Source organism: Arachis hypogaea, chromosome 13 (genome assembly GCF_003086295.3).
Source record: "Arachis hypogaea cultivar Tifrunner chromosome 13, arahy.Tifrunner.gnm2.J5K5, whole genome shotgun sequence".
In the NCBI taxonomy this organism is placed as follows: domain Eukaryota; kingdom Viridiplantae; phylum Streptophyta; class Magnoliopsida; order Fabales; family Fabaceae; genus Arachis; species Arachis hypogaea.
The window spans coordinates 33,244,580-33,260,680 of record NC_092048.1 but is presented as its reverse complement, the minus strand read 5'-3'; the positions used below and the strand labels follow the sequence as shown (position 1 = coordinate 33,260,680).

At 36.1% G+C, this 16,101-nt stretch overlaps 1 non-coding gene across 1 annotated transcript; it reads right to left on the bottom strand.

Moving 5' to 3' along the window:
- Window positions 1-15,447: 15,447 nt before the first annotated feature.
- On the bottom strand, window positions 15,448-15,555 carry LOC112739855 (small nucleolar RNA R71). The gene has a single exon (XR_003170790.1). It is a non-coding gene; the product is annotated as a small nucleolar RNA R71 (small nucleolar RNA).
- Between the last annotated feature and the right edge of the window lie 546 nt (window positions 15,556-16,101).

Below are 16,101 nucleotides of genomic sequence, written 5' to 3'. Positions count from 1 at the left end.
CTCCAGTCAGAATTGATGATACTAGTATCAAACGGTTGCGTGGAAAAGAGGTTTCATTAGTCAAAGTGGCTTGGAGTCGAGGCGGTGTTGAGGAACACACTTGGGAACTTGAGTCGGAGATGCGAACGGATTATCCGCACTTATTCTCAGGTAATTGAATTTGAATTTGAATTTTGTGGGCAAAATTCCCAATTAGGTGGGTAGAATGTAAGACCTAGTTAATTAACGGCTAATTAACCCATATATGAGAATTTATTCTAGAAAGCCAAAAATGATATTTTTATGGCTTAATATGATAGAGGAAATTGAGACGAGAATTTCGGTACCAATTTTATGGAAATCGGACCAAGATTGGACCGAACGGGCCAAACCGGTCTAACCGGACCCAAAGTGGGCCCTTGGCCCAACATAACTAAACCAAAACCCTAGTTTTCAGCACTCTCTCTCCTCATTTGAGACACTAAACACGCTGAAATGGAGGCCATGGAGGGAAGAACACTCTCTCAAGTTCTATCTCTCACTTGATCTTCAAACCACCATAACTTTTGATCTAGAGCTCTGATTGCCGCTTCGTTTGCGGCCACACGTTCACCGCGGAGAGCTCTACAAAACCCATACAATTAATCTTGAGGTAAGCCACGTTTTACTGTTCGAAATTCCAGCCCTTGATTTCGAGTTTTATGAGTAAAAATGTTGAGATTTTGGGTTCTTTGATATTATAGGACCCAACTCTCTTGAAGGAGAAGGTTAATCTTGTCTCTTTGGACCTTGGGTGTGATAATATTCTCAAATCTAGTGTAATTTGTTGTTCTATGAGGTTTGGGCATTGAGATGTTGTGTATGGGTATGATGATTGTGGCTTAGGTTGTGTATATGTGAATATTGGAGCTTGATTGGTGATTTTGGAAAGCTTGGAAGAGGGTTTTGTGTGATAAAATCTGTTCTTGGAGGTGTTGATACCTTGAGAGCTTGTGGACAAGTGGTTTGGAAGTGCTCCGATTGAGCTTGGGAAATTGGCTAAGGTGTGGTTTCGGTTTCCCGTATCTAATATGTAATGTGGTAGGAAATACTTAGGCTAGAGGCCCTAAGATAGGCATTGAATTGATGATGTTGTGGAATGGTTGAGATATATGATGTGATCATATGTGTGATTATGAATATTGATGCCTTGATTGTGTGATATGTGAGAAAATGCATGTTGTGATATATGCTTGATGAATGATTGAGGTTGAATTGATGGGTGGTGCCATATTGTTGGTGAGTATGATGATTATGTATAATGATGGTTGATTGAAAATTGATATTGTTAGAAATTGGGATGAGAAGGATGTATAACATAATATTGTGTTTATCCTTTGGCCTTTTGATTGAGAAGTGTTAAAATGGTTGGAGGTAGTTTTGAGAATTTTGGTAAAATGTCAATGCGTGAGTTGAGGATGGCTTGTTGTTGAATTTGGTACACTTTAATTGATTTCAAAGAAAAGGGATGAAATTGGCATGTTTTAATTGATTTTGAAAAGAGTTGAAAGTGGCTTGTTTTGAAAATGGCACTTTGTGGTTTTGAATGAAAATATGGTTTTTGGGCATACTTTGACGGGACATAACTTGGACTACGGATCTTTGATTTGTGCCAATTCTGTTTAGAAATGAAATTGGATCCGGGATGTCCATGCCGTTCGAAGAACGGGTGAAAAATGATTTAAAATGAGAGAGTTATGACCGTCGGAAGATTGGGGGTTGAATCTGTGAATTCTGCAGCTTTTAACTTAGAAAATTTTTAGCAGAATGACCCCTCGCGCGTAGGCGCACTTGGCGCGTATGCGCCGTTCTTCGAGAAAGCATCATCCACGCGTGCGCGTGGAGTGCGCGTACGCGTGGCCTTGTTTTCATCCCAAAGTTGATTTTTGAGTTTTAAAAGCCAAACTTCATACTTCTAAGCCTCCAATCTCACCACTTATGTCTTAAATCATTATGATATGCCTAGCATGAGGAAAAGGGCTAGTGAATGTGGTAACTTGCGAGTGAAGCAAGGGAAAAATGAATGATCCATGAGGATCAAAGATGATTATGTGAGATGTGGAGGATGGCGGTGGAAGTGCTTGTTATGCCATGGGCCGAATGGCCGTAATTGTTAATGAATTGGCTGGTTATGGATTTAACCGTGAGCCGGATGGCTGAATTATGCCGTGTGACGGCGGAGCCATATTTATGGCTAAGTATAAATGCATATATGCTGTTGAATGAATTGTGAATGTTTGCACTTCTACCATCGGAGATGAGGGTTTCCCTGGGTAGTAGCAATGGCTAGCCACCATGTGCTCCAGGTTGAGACTCGAAGCTCTGTTAACCCAATGTCGTAAGTGTGGCCGGGCACTGTGAAAGGCCCGGATGAGCTCGCCCCCATAAATATTCACCAGTGATGGTGATGGATAAATATTCACCAGTGAGGGTGATGGATATGGATCATGATTATGATCAAGTTTATGATGAGTATAACTCGAGTTGGGGATGCACGACAGAGGGACAGTCCAATGGTTAGCTACCAGGACTTGTCGGGTTGGCTCTATAACCGACAGATGATATCATCAGCCACTAGGGACAGGCATGCATCATAAGCATACTACATGAATTGTTTGAGATTGCCTATTGACTGCATATTACTTGCTAATTGCCTAAATGCCTTATCTGTTCCTATTTGTAAATCTCTTGTCTGATATAACTGTGTTTGCTATATTATACTCCTGCTGGTGGTTGGGAGGTCTGAAGGAATTGGAAAGGGAAGTATTAGTTAGAATGAAGGATCTTTAGTCAGTTGCCACTTACGGTTTAGCTTGTTTATAAGCTTTGATATTACCTGGAGGAAGTTCTAGGATTGCCTTCGGCTTTCCTCTATTATTATGTATTATATATGTGGAAGCTGTTACCGTGCTGGGGACCTCTGGTTCTCACCCATGCGGATTTTGTGGTTTTCAGATGCAGGACGCGAGGCTTCTTGTTGAGGCATGCTGGAGACTTCTGGATTAGCGAAGATCCTTTGTTCTCGGGACTCTGTTTTGGGTTATATATCTTGTTTAAATACTTTTATCTCCATTAAATAATACAAACTGTGATGACTCCTTCTAGAGGGGATTTTTGGAGAATAGGTTTTCTGTATTTGTGTCCCTTTGGGTTTCCTTTGGGGTTTCTTTATTTTATCATATGTATATATTGCTATGCTCGGACCGGTTCTCTTCGCAGCCGGGTTTTGAGTCTTGATATTCTTGTTTTTGACACTCTTTATATATATGATCTCGCGTTAGCTTATCCCAGTTCGTTACGTTATCGATCGGAGTGTTGCCCGTTCGAGTTACGGTTTTTGTTTACCCCCTTTTTCTACAAAGGCTCCTAGTTATAATCAATTATTCATACTACTATACGTACTAAATTTTTGTTTTAGAGGTCGTAATACCTTGCCATCTCTGAATTATGACTTAAGCATAAGACTTTGTATGGTAGGGTGTTACAAAATACCCCAAATTGAATCTTTGGTTAGCTTAAGATAGAGATTGTGTATCAACTAAGTGTGGGGAACCGTGAGAACTTGGGTTGATAGGGAATGTATTATGATAAATAGGAATTTGGGTACCTACTCATGTAAAACCAGAAAATTTAAAAATCCACATGCATTGATAAGTTATATTTACTTTTCCAAAAAAAATTCCTATAATTAAATAAATAAGATTAGGGGACAAAATTACCCCAATAATGAGTTTAGTAAAAAGATCAATGCACATGTGATGAGATTGGAAATAATTTGATACATGAGTATGTGATACAAAAGTGGAAAAATTGGGTAGCTAGGCATAATTTAAGAATTATATAAGAGTATGTATATGTTAGGTGAGATCTTAGACTAATCAAGGATTTAATTTATAGCTCACTTAGCCATATATATATATATATATAGGATTTGGATCCTCTAAAGTTTGAATTTTACTTTAGAGAGTAAAGTGTGATCTTCTCTCCTTGAATAGTTTCTCTTTCATATTTATTATTGGTCCCACATATGAAATCAATGGTGAGAGATCACACTTTACTATCTAAAGTGAAATTCAAACTTTAGAGGATCCAAATCCATATATATATATATATATATATATACCCTCACCTTTGCCTTAACCCCATTACAACCGTGAAAATACCTCATGATGTTTGCATGTGTACATTAAATATTTGTTGATTGGTTAGATGAAGAACAAAGTTTTAGAAAGCATGACTAGAGAAGAATAGAGTGATTAACCCCAAACACTGAGTGATTAGAGTGTGTATACAAATCCAGTGAGGGTTCAATAGCTCATTTCCATATATCCATGTTTGATCACTGTTTATCTTGCAAGTTTGTGAACTCTTTTGATTAACTCAACTCAATTGTGAATGTATTTTAATATGATTTGGCCCTTGGTTGTGCATATGTGATTCCTTGAAAAATTTAACTCAATTTAACCACATGTAAGCTTTATATATCTCGGTGGATAGTAACTAGAATCACATGATTCATTTAGGTAGCTTGCATTTAGATAGATTGCATTGCATAGATTCCACCATTCTACCTTCACTCTTTTTCAGTTTCTCTTGAATTTAGCATGAGGACATGCTAATGTTTAAGTGTGGGGAGGTTGATAAACCACTATTTTATGATTTATCTTGTACTCAATTGAGTGATTTTTATCAAGTCTTTGCTCACTTATTCATATAATTTGCATGGTTTTACAATTCCTTTCTTATTCTGTGATATATGTGAAAACATGTTTCCTATGCCTTAAAAATGTTAATTTTAATTATCCTTTATTACCATTCGATGCCGTGATCTGTGTGTTGAGTATTTTCAGGCTTTACAGGGCAGGAATGGCTTAGAGGACAGAAAGAAAACATGCAAAAATGGAAGAAACGCGCGAAAATAAAGTTTTGAAGGAAATGGCAGCGACGCACGCACATGGATGACACGGACACGTGCCTAGCGCAGAGCACGAGCAACGCGTACGCGTGACAAGAAAAATCTCCAAATGACGCGCACGTGTGACCTGCGCGTACGCGTGACAGACGCCACGTGCAGAAAGTTGCAGAAGTCGCCCCCAGCGATTTCTGGGCCCTTCTCGGCCCAAATCTAAGCCCAAAAACACAGAATAGAGGCTGGATAATGAGGAAATCAAATCATTCATTCAATCATGAAGCATTCATTCAATATTTACAATTTAGTTTTAGATGTAATTTTCTAGAGAGAGAGAGGCTCTCTCCTCTCTCTTAGGTTTTAGGATTAGGATTTCTTTGTTTTCTCAATTTCAGGTTTAATGTTCCTTTAATTTAGTTTCTTTTCTACTTTTATTTATTCTAGCATTCTAGTTTATCTATTTCTCCTATTGATCCCTTTATGTTGCTATTTGATTTATGAATTCTCATATTTAATTTGATTTCCTATTTAATGCAATTTGAGGTATTTCAGATTTACGATTGCTTTCTTTTATTTATGTTATTGATGCTTTCAATTTAATTTAGATTTCTTCTCCCTTTGCTTTGGTTGAGTAATTGATGACACTTGAGTTATCAAACTCCTTGTTGATTGAAAATTGGAATTTGCTGATTAATTTGGATCCCTCTAAAGCTAGTCTTTCCAGTTTGGGCAATTTAAAATCCTCTTAGCTCACTTTTAATTAATTAATTGATTATCTATTATTTTTCCAGGTCTTACAGTGGGAACAACAAGTTCCGAAACGACGCATGGCTTGGTTAAGTTGGGATACTATGTCACGACCTAAGAAGGAAGGAAGTTTGGAGCTCAAGGTTTTTAAAGCACAAAATCTGACACTTTTGGGTAAACAGGTTTGGCAAATTTTTAAACAACCAAATTCTTCTCTAGTCAAAATAATAATAGGTAGATATTTCAAATATGGAGACATTATGTTTGCAGAAATAGGTACCTTGCCATTCTGGGGTTGGTGCAGTATGTTGGAAGGCCACGTGTAATTAAAAAGGGGATGAACCGGAAGGTAGGCTCAGGCAATTGCATAAGGATCTACTTTGACCCATGGTTACCCTCCCCTCTTTATCTGTTCTACATTGTTGATACACTCACACAAAATAAATCTATATTATGGGTTAAAGATATGATGAATTACAGTACATATTTAAAAAATTGAAACAATATGATGTTGCATCCGAATATAATATCGCCTACCTATTTCATCATGTTTCAATCGATCACCGCCCTGCTATCATGCAGCATACCCAAACCTAGAAAGATCTTACGGAATCTTAATGTTACTCCAAGATTAAGTTGTTCTTATGGAAAGCCATTCACAGCCGCTTGTCAGTGCTTCAGTTAATTCATGGTAGATTTTTAATAGCGAGTCTAAACTATCCTAAATGTTAGCAAGAAGAAGAGGTAATCAACCATTGTCTATTCAAGTGTAAAGATGCAATAGAAATTTAGCAAAAAAAAATAAATTTGTTTACTCACCTTCCAAATCTGCAAGACACCTCCTTTTCTCAATGGTGGCAGAGTTTTACTCAGTTGCCTCTCACTGCCCTAGTAGAAGAAAATTGATGGAAGAGGTGGCTGCTCTTTGTTGGATGACTTGGAAAGCAAGAAATCTAAAAATTTACAAAAGGAAGAGTATATCATCGGAATATTCCATCACTACTACTGCAAAACTTGACTCAATTTTTACAGATTTAGACCAAGAAGAAGAACCCTAAAGTTTTGATACTTTTCTTTGTTTCTCTCTTATACTTGTTATAAATGTTTCTTTCACTTTAAGTGAAATTAAAAATCTCCCATCTTTATTTATTTTTCTTTAGTCCTGACTTATGGACCAACTTATATTCCTTTTGATTTTTGGAATATAATTACTACCTTTGGAAAAAATTATTATTATTATTATTTCTTCTTTTCAGATACATATTTTTAGCCCAAAATTTCAAAAATAATTTAACCCAGAAATATCAAGTAACCTACCATTAAGTCTTAAATTAGTCATTTTAGATATATGAGGTCTATACTACTATGCTTATGGTTTGGACTACAACAATAGAATCAGGCTAATTTTAAGCTTTACAAAATGGTAATTTTTGTTATAAAATGATTATATTATGGATGTCCTATTATAGAGCATTATCATACATAATGAAGTATGGAATATCAATGTCCTATCATAATGGAGTATGGAATATTATCAATTAATAGGGAATGAATTTTCATAATATGTTTTCACTAACTAGTAAGTAGGTTAGACAAATAATATCCTACTATTATTTACTTTAAAACTTCATCTATAAATAGATCCTAAAGAGAAGGTTTCAACATACACCAAGAATAATACATAGCAGAAAACAAACATAGCTACCTATCTCAAGTAGTCTTTTGGCTCCTTTGAGAAGAATATTATGTATATAAAATTAGTATGAATGTGTTATGTTATATTGAGTGACGCATGTTGAGAATTAATAATAAAGCTCTTTTTACTCTTTCTTTATAATGTTATCAGCACGAAAACTCTTAAGGTAAGAAATTTCAATTTTGTCAAAACTTTCTCATTTGAAATTTGTACCACTTTATATTTCTTGAAAAAAAAATATTTATCATGGATTATAGATGCTTAAATTCACCTTGACTAAATGGCTCTTGATAATGCCATTATGACAAACAATAATGCAATGCTAAAGGATCGCGCTAGGCAATAAATATCTTACTATAAAAACAAAATGAGAATAATAAAATTGCACGCTACAAAGCTCGACTTATAGCACAAGGTTTCTCACAAAGACCTAGTACAGACTATGAGGAGACGTACTCTCCTGTAGTTGATACAATTTTCTTGAGATATTTGATTAGCTTATATGCATATCATAAGCCAAATATGAAACTAATGAATGTGGTCACAACCTATCTATATGGGTCATTAGATCGTGATATTCTGAAAGTTTCTTAAAGACTAAAGCTATCTGAATCATCCAAAGAGAAATCTTAAGGATTATACTCAGTTTGATTGCAAATATCTTTAGATGGTATAAAGCAATTTGAATGGATGTGGTACAAGCGTCTTACAGAGTATTTGATGAAAAAGTGTACAAAAATAATTATATTTGCCCATGTGATTATATAAAGAAATCTACTTTTGGATTCATCAGAGTTGTTGTGTATGTTGATGATTTAAATCATAGTTGTTAGAACCATGGTTCTGAAAACCGAACCGGACTGGCCGGTTCAACCGAAATAACCGAGAACCGGTCATCTAGCCGGTCTGGGTAACGTCAAAAACCGCCTGACAAAAAACCGGTGAAAAAACTGGTCGAACCGACGGTTAACCGGTGAACCGGAAGAACCGTCCGGTTTTTTAACGGTTTTTGGTTTGAAGGCTGAAATGCTAAACGACGTCGTTTTGGATTAAAAAAAAAAGGGGGAAAACGCGTAAAAATCGAAGGAAGCCCTAGTCAGTTTCCAGTCTCCAGTCCTTCTCCCATCTCCTTCTTTCTCCCGAAACCAAAACGGAAACCCTAGCCTCACCGCCGATCGTCGAAAGCCGCAAGGAGTGAGTCACCGCCGCCGTCCGTCGCAGTCAGGGGAAGCACAGAAGCCTCTCCTCCCAACCCCTAGATCCCCTTCACCAGTTCTCCCAGCCCTAGCCTCACTGCCATATCACCTCCGCCGTCTCAACTACTCGAAGCTGCCGTCCCTACTGCATCTCGTCTCGCGTGCTTCCTCCGTCGCGCAGCTGCTGTTCCGCTGCGCCGGCTCTGCTCCTCTGCTCTAGTTCCGCCGCGCACCACCCTCCTGGGCTCCAGTTCCGTGGCGGTCCAGGCCACCTCTTCTCCAGTTCCGCGGTGGTCCAGGCCACCTCTTCTCTAGTTCTGCCGCGTCCAGCCTTCCGTCGTGCTCCCTCACCTCTGTTCTCTAGAAGAGAAGGTATTTTTTTTACTGTAATTGTTGTTTTAATTTTTCTTCTTCAATTATTGTTGTTATCACCGTGGTCTAGGATTGTTGATGATATTCTTGATTCTGTTATGCTGTTGTTGGTCGGTTGTCTTTAATTTTTTTTACAGTGATTTTCTGTTCTTAAACTTGTTCTGGAGATTATTCAGCTTGATAATTTGTCAATTTGTTGAATGGGAAACTAATTATTGATTTAGTTATGCTGCTTACTACTGATTTTGTATGTTTGCTAATTTTGAATTTCTTGAATGGAAAATTTGTTAATTTTGTTGTGTTTGCTATTTAGTTCTGCTATATGTAACTTCATATCTTGCAACATTAATTTTCGAATGATTCTAGCCCCATGAATGACTGAATAATATCATGAAATATATCTAACATGATGAGAGAGATTTAAATGATAACAGCAAAATATAATCTCAGTTATGGGTTTATAGTTGAAAAATTTATACTGACGATAAATGTATCTTATATTTGGGTTTGGAGGATACATGCACCATAGACACAGTGTTACTCTATTACTAAATGATAATAAGCTTGTCATGTATTGCACAATGCTTCTTTTGCAGGGAACATGAGAGGCAACCCAGAAGAGCATCAGGAGGAAGAACTAGATCTACCATATTTTGATATGGCTACACTTATTTCTGCAACCAACAACTTCTCAACCAATAACATATTGGGAAAAGGCGGTTTTGGAGCTGTTTACAAGGTTGCTCAAATCTGGATATTAGCAACATGGTAGGGAATTTTGATTTGTTGAGATAGGTGCTATGGCCAAATAAGTACATTATTTGAAAGAGTCACTATTTTGTGCCTGTAGAACATTATGGGTTTGTCATTATGTGCGTTTTTTTTTGTTTAGTTATAAACTTTAATGTTTGAAATTTTTTGTGAAGCTCTAATATTAAGTTATGGATAATTTATTATGTGAAATTTTAAATTTTATTAAGTTAGAAATTATTGAATTTATATATTTAAAATTATTTTTAGGTTTTTTAATAATTTTATTTAATATTTAATTAAACCGGTTGAACTCCGGTTGAACTCCGGTCGAACCAGTAAACCATTGAACCAGTAACCTCACCGGTTTATTGACCGGTCCGGTTCTCGCAACCTTGGTTAGAACTAAATTAGTGATCGAATCGGTCAGACTACTGGATCACTGGTTCAACCGGTGTATCACTAGTTGAACCATTGACTCGGCCCTACATAAAAAAATATAAAATAATCCAAAACTTAAAATTAGAATTTAAAATGCATATCTTTACTAGAATTTTAACAACAATCAAGTATCAATATAAAACAGTAACAATATAGAACAACAATATAAATTTACAGCAATAATATCAAAACAACAGCTCTTTTACAGAACATATTCCCTATCCAGCAATATAAATTCATAGCAACAATATAGCACAAAAATTAACAAATTTGAATAATCTTCCAAGAATTAACAAATTATAATCAATAAAATATAATCAACAACAATCAAGAATCAACTAAATCAGTTAATCAACATCAGTTAATCATTTACTCAGTTAATCAAATTATAATATAGTCACTGAATAACTAAAGAAAAATAAAAAAAAAACATACTTGATGACAAGAAAGCAGAACGCGGGCAGAGAAAAGGACAATAACAATATAGAACAGCACAAACACTATAAAAATAGCAACTCAATTCTTGGGCCTATCCACTATCCGACAATATACATTCACAGAACAATATGAAAACAAAACCAACACTATAAAAATAATAGCTCAATTCACCATAATCATATATAAACAGCAACAAATCAACAGATTATAATCCAATAGCTAAATAACTAAGAAAAATTAAAAAGCTTACATGATGATGTGAAGGTAGAATGCGCCGGGGGGGGGGGACCAAGCACGACGATGTAGAGACTAGCAAGGGAAAAGCAGCAGCGATTGAGCTCTACCGGATGAGGATGCGATGATGACAACGAGAGACGCACATCGACACAGGAGCAAGGAGATGCGACAACACAGTAAAGACAAGCCATGGATGGAGGCAACGACTTAGTGCCGGAGACACACAGGAGTCAAGACGAGATATAAAGGAGCAAGCAACGTGGAAGCAGCAGTGCAATGGCAGATTTGTGAGTGTGAGATAGTGATAGAGACGCTCTGCCTCTAGAGTGAGCTTCAGAGTTCAAAGAGGGTGGGCAGGGTTATGATAGGGGTCCTTTGAGCTAGCATTAGGGTTTTAATTTAAGAAAAAAAATCTTGAAGCAGTCCAGGTTTCTAAACCCGCTAGTTTGCTGGTTTTTACCAGAACTAGCCAGGTCATACCAATTTTCAACATTTTTTCCTTGTCCGATCCTCTTCTTTGCTCAGATTGGTCTCATAACCGGTTGATGAGCGGATAATTTATACGCTTTTTTGCACTGTTTTTAGTATGTTTTTAGTAGAATCTGGTTACTTTTAGGGATGTTTTCATTAGTTTTTATGTTAAATTCACATTTCTGGACTTTACTATGAGTTTGTGTGTTTTTCTGTGATTTCAGGTATTTTCTGGCTGAAATTGAGGGACTTGAGCAAAAATCAGATTCAGAGGTTGAAAAGGACTGCTGATGCTGTTGGATTCTGACCTCCCTGCACTCAAAGTGGATTTTCTGGAGCTACAGAACTCAAACTAGCGCGCTTCCAATTGAGTTGGAAAGTAGACATCCAGGGCTTTCCAGAAATATATAATAGTCCATACTTTGTCCAAGTTTAGACGACGTAAAAGGGCGTTGAACGCCAGTTCTACGCTGCTGTCTGGAGTTAAACGCCAGAAACACGTCACAAACCAGAGTTGAACGCCAGAAATACGTTACAACCTGGCGTTCAACTCCAGAAAGAGCCTCTGCACGTGTAACATTCAAGCTTAGCCCAAGCACACACCAAGTGGGCCCCGGAAGTGGATTTATGCATCAATTACTTACTTCTGTAAACCCTAGTAGCTAGTTTATTATAAATAGGACTTTTTACTATTGTATTTGACATCTTCGGATCATCCTGGATTGTATTTTTGATTCTGTGATCACGTTTTGGGGGCTGGCCATTCGGCCATGCCTGGACCTTTCACTTATGTATTTTTAACGGTAGAGTTTCTGCACTCCATAGATTAAGGTGTGGAGCTCTGCTGTTCCTCATGGATTAATGCAAAGTACTACTGTTTTTCTATTCAATTCAACTTATTCCACTTCTAAGATATTCATTCGCACTTCAACATGAATGTGATGAACGTGACAATCATCATCATTCCCCATGAACGCGTGCCTGACAACCACTTCCGTTCTACCTTAGATTGAATGAGTATCTATTGGATCTCTTAATCAGAATCTTCGTGGTGTAAGCTAGATTGATGGTGGCATTCATGAGAATCCGGAAAGTCTAAACCTTGTCTGTGGTATTCCGAGTAGGATTCCGGGATTGAATGACTGTGACGAACTTCAAACTCGCAAGTGCTGGGCGTAGTGACAGACGCAAAAGGAGGGTGAATCCTATTCCAGTATGATCGAGAACCTCAGATGATTAGCCGTGCTGTGACAGAGCATTTGGACCATTTTCACAAGAGGATAGGATGCAGCCATTGGCAAGGGTGATGCCTCCAGACGATTAGCCATGCAGTGACAGCGCATCGGACCATTTTCTAGAGAGGATTAAAAGTAGCCATTAACAATGATGATGTCCTTACATAAAGCCAGCCATGGAAAGGAGTAGGATTGATTGGATGAAGACAGCAGGAAAGCAGAGGTTCAGAGGAACGAAAGCATCTCTATGCGCTTATCTGAAATTCTCACCAATGATTTACATAAGTATTTCTATCCTTATTTTATTATATATTTTCGAAAACTCCATAACCTTTTGATATCCGCCTGACTGAGATTTACAAGGTGATCATAGCTTGCTTCATACCAACAATCTCCGTGGGATCGACCCTTACTCACGTAAGGTTTATTACTTGGACGACCCAGTGCACTTGCTGGTTAGTTGTATCGAAGTTGTGAATAAAAAAACAATTTATTAAGACGTGCGTACAGAGTTTTTGGCGCCGTTGCCTGAGATCACAATTTCGTGCACCAAGTTTTTGGCGCCGTTGCCGGGGATTGTTCGAGTTTGGACAACTGACGGTTCATCTTGTTGCTCATATTAGGTAATTTTCTTTTTGTTTTATTTTCAAAAATTTTTAAAAATCTTTCAAAAATTTCTCCTTTGTTTTCGAAAAAAAAAATTTTTTTAAATAAAAATATTTTCAAAAATATATTTTTCTTCAGAATTTTTAAGAATGAATTCTAGTGTTTCATGAAGCATGTTGAAGCCTGGCTGGCTGTAAAGCCATGTTTAATTCTTCTATGTAGGGAATGTCAGGCGTGTCATGTCTGAGTTACATACTAAAGCTTGGCTGGCTATTAAGCCATGCCTGACCCTTTGATTGGAGCTTTAGACTAAAGAGCATAAGATTCCTGGAATTCATATTAAAAATTTTGGAATCCTTATTTTTCTTTTTCAAAATGATTTTCGAAAAAAAATTAAAAGAAAATACAAAAAAATCATAAAATCATAAAAATAAAAAATATTTCATGTTTCTTGTTTGAGTCGTGAGTCAGATTTTAAGTTTGGTGTCAATTGCATGTTTTAAAATTTGCATAAAATTTTCAAAAAACTCATGCATTCATAGTGTTCTTCATGATCTTCAAGTTGTTCTTGGTAAGTCTTCTTGTTTGATCTTGATGTTTTCTTGTTTTGTGTCTTTTCTTGTTTTACATATGCATTCTTGCATTCATAGTGTCTATACATGAAAAATTTTTAAGTTTGGTGTCTTGCATGTTTTCTTTGCATTAAAAATTTTTCAAAAATATGTTCTTGATGTTCATCTTGACATTCAAAGTGTTCTTGGTGTTCATCTTGACATTCATAGTGTTCTTGCATTCATCACATACTTTGATCCAAAATTTTCATGTATTGAGTCTTTTTCATGTTTTTCTCTCTCATCATTAAAAATTCAAAAAAATCAAAAAATATCTTCCCCTTTTTCTCTCTTAAAATTTCGAAAATTGGATTTGACTTTTTCAAAAAATTTTAAAATCTTGTTGTTTTTATGAGTCAAATCAAATTTCCAATTTAAAAATCTTATCTTTTTCAGAATCTTTTTCAAAAATCAAATCTTTTTCATTTTTCTTAGTTATTTTCGAAAATTTTAAAAATATTTTTCAAAAATCTTTTTCTTATCTTTATCACATAATTTTCGAAAATAACATCATCAATTAATGTTTTGATTCAAAAATTTCAAGTTTGTTACTTGCTTGTTAAGAAAGATTCAAACTTTGAGTTCTAGAATCATATCTTGTGATTTCTTGTGAATCAAGTCATTAATTGTGATTTTAAAAATCAAATCTTTTTCAAAACTAATTTCAATCATATCTTTCCAAAAATATCTTTTTATCTCATCTTTTTAAAACATATCTTTTTCAAAAATTTGATTTTAAAATATCTTTTCTAACTTCTTATCTTCTTATCTTTTCAAAAATTGATTTTCAAAATTTGTTTCAACTAACTAACTAACTTTTTGTTTGTTTCTTATCTTTTTCAAAACTACCTAACTAACTCTCTCTCTCTAATTTTCGAAAATATCTTCCCTCTTTTTCAAAAATTCTTTTTAATTAACTAATTATTTTAATTTTTTATTTTAATTTTTTATTTTAATTTTATTCCTAATTTTTGAAAATTACTAACCTTTTTCAAAAACCATTTTCGAAAATCACTAACTCTTTTTTCATTAAAAAAAATTTCGAAAATCCTCTCTCTCTCTGAGTTCATATTTTCTCTTCTTCTTTTCTTCTACTCTTCTTTTCTTCCACTCACCTAAAGGGAACCTCTATACCTGGGTAAAAAGGATCCCTATTATTATTGTTTTTCTGTTCCTTCTTTTTCATGTGAGCAGGAGCAAGGACAAGAATATTCTTGTTGAAGAATATCCAAAACCTGAAAGGACTCTGAAGAGGAAACTAAGAGAAGCTAAATTACAACAATCCAGCAAGCACCTTTCAGAAATTTTCGAACAAGAAGAGGAGATGGCAGCCGAAAATAATAATAATGCAAGGAGGATGCTTGGTGACTTTACTGCACCTAATTCCAATTTACATGGAAGAAGCATCTCCATTCCTGCCATTGGAGCAAACAATTTTGAGTTGAAACCTTAATTAGTTTCTCTGATGCAGCAGAACTGCAAGTTTCATGGACTTCCATCTGAAGATCCTTTTCAGTTCTTAACTGAATTCTTGCAGATATGTGATACTGTTAAGACTAATGGAGTAGATCCTGAAGTCTACAGGCTCATGCTTTTCCCTTTTGCTGTAAGAGACAGAGCTAGAATATGGTTGGACTCTCAACCTAAGGATAGTCTGAACTCTTGGGATAAGCTGGTCAAGGCTTTCTTAGCCAAGTTCTTTCCTCCTCAAAAGCTGAGTAAGCTTAGAGTGGATGTTCAAACCTTCAGACAGAAAGAAGGTGAATCCCTCTATGAAGCTTGGGAGAGATACAAAGGACTGACCAAAAAGTGTCCTTCTGACATGCTTTCAGAATGGACCATCCTGGATATATTCTATGATGGTCTTTCTGAATTAGCTAAAATGTCATTGGATACTTCTGCAGGTGGATCCATTCACCTAAAGAAAACGCCTGCAGAAGCTCAAGAACTCATTGAGATGGTTGCTAATAACCAGTTCATGTACACTTCTGAGAGGAATCCTGTGAGTAATGGGACGCCTCAGAAGAAGGGAGTTCTTGAAATTGATACTCTAAATGCCATATTGGCTCAGAATAAAATATTGACTCAACAAGTCAATATGATTTCTCAAAGTCTGAATGGAATGCAAGCTGCATCCAACAGTACTCAAGAGGCATCTTCTGAAGAAGAGGCCTATGATCCTGAGAACCCTGCAATAGCAGAGATAAATTACTTAGGTGAACCTTATGGAAACACCTATAACTCATCATGGAGAAATCATCCAAATTTCTCATGGAAGGATCAACAAAAGCCTCAACAAGGCTTTAATAATGGTGGAAGAAACAGGTTTAGCAATAGCAAGCCTTTTCCATCATCCACTCAGCAACAGATAGAG